This window comes from Mastomys coucha, unplaced genomic scaffold, assembly GCF_008632895.1.
Source record: "Mastomys coucha isolate ucsf_1 unplaced genomic scaffold, UCSF_Mcou_1 pScaffold21, whole genome shotgun sequence".
Classification (NCBI taxonomy): Eukaryota; Metazoa; Chordata; class Mammalia; order Rodentia; family Muridae; genus Mastomys; species Mastomys coucha.
Window position 1 is genome coordinate 42,699,900 of NW_022196904.1, and position 1,643 is coordinate 42,701,542.

The window sequence follows — 1,643 nt, forward strand, 5'->3', positions numbered from 1 at the left end:
ATATACAGCAAAACACTCATACAAACAAAATACATGAATGAATAAAAATTCAAAATTATTCACATTTAGACTCATATATATACATATATATGTATATATATGTAAACATACATATTCATGTATTCTAATCTGAATTAGAGTAATGCTTTCTCTCCTATGGAGGTGAAGTGTATTGAGGACAGGCAACTCCCACATGTTTTCATCTTTTATCTCTTGGTTTAGTACAATGCACCATCAGAATTCAAATAAGGGTAGTATGTGAAGCCTATAAGGAATCAGGGTGCATTGTTCTTTCTATTCTTTAAAGGAATCACACACTAAGATTGTACAGCCTGTCTTCCAGCATCAGCATATCATATACCAGACTTATAGATCATATTTGCATATATCACATTTGCATATATCATAATTGCATATATCTGGCTTGCAGGTCACATTTGCATACTGCTAGTATAGCAGCATTGCAATGACAGGTAAAATATAATTGGCTTTCTTCATGAAAGACAGTGTTCTCTGGGAAGGCATCCTCATAAGCTCACAGTGAAGTTCAAGGGAGACTTGACTAATAAATGCAGCCATTGATCACAAAGCCACATGCATATCTGTGCTCTATTTCCACTGCAAAGATGACTCAAATCTACTCTTTATTATGCCCTTCACAATATCTTCCTTCAGATGATTAGTACGTATTGATGAAGGCCTCACTCTGTTCTATGTAATGTGTTAACCAGGGATAAATCAGCAAGGAAAACAGGCTGTATTCTCAGAGTTTATGATCCAGTAAGATGAGTGAAAAACGATGTGGATCAACCAAATGCTCACCCAGATATCTAAGTGTGAACTGTAGAATCACAGAACACTGTAGGGGTGTGTTTCAAGGTCTTTAATTTAAAAAGATAATACTTGTATTCATTTTCTAAGGAAATATGCTTTATGAATAATTTTTATCTTTCCAGCACATGTTTGGAGAGGGATAAGAGTCCATCATAGTGAGGAGGAATGATAGCAAGCAGCAAGCATATGTGCAGGAGCAGAAAGCCTCTGAGGGATCCTATCTTCAAAGACAAACATGAAACAGAAAGAGGTAGGATGGGTCTATGAGCTTCAAAACTCATCCCCATTGACATGCTTACTCCAGCAAGGCTGCACCACCCACATAGTGCCACACACTAGGGACCAAGTATTCAAATTACTGAGCCTGGGAGCGTGTGTGTTGTCACTCAAACTACCACACCATTTCAGGTAAGTTAAGTTTCAAATCATTTTTGCATTATTTTCTTCTATTGAGGTCATGTTCTATAAAATGAAGAACCAAAACTTGGATTAATAATTAAGTAAAGAACTGTGTGCCCAGCACTAAGTGTGGTGCTTAGAACAGTTGTTCTTATCCGTCTGCTATATGCCAAGCGATCTCTCTTGAAAGTTAATTCTGGCACTTGTAACCTTTTCCACTCCTCAATGAGGGACATTGCTACTATACTTTTATCACTACCATTTTAATTTAACTTCTAAGATCAAAAGGTTCAGGTATATCCTGAGATCACCAAGCGGCAAGCATTGGTGAAGCTAAGATTGAATGTCTGAGTTCATGTCCGCTTTACCTACTGCTCTGTTAGCCTGCATCCTCCTCAGAACTTCATACA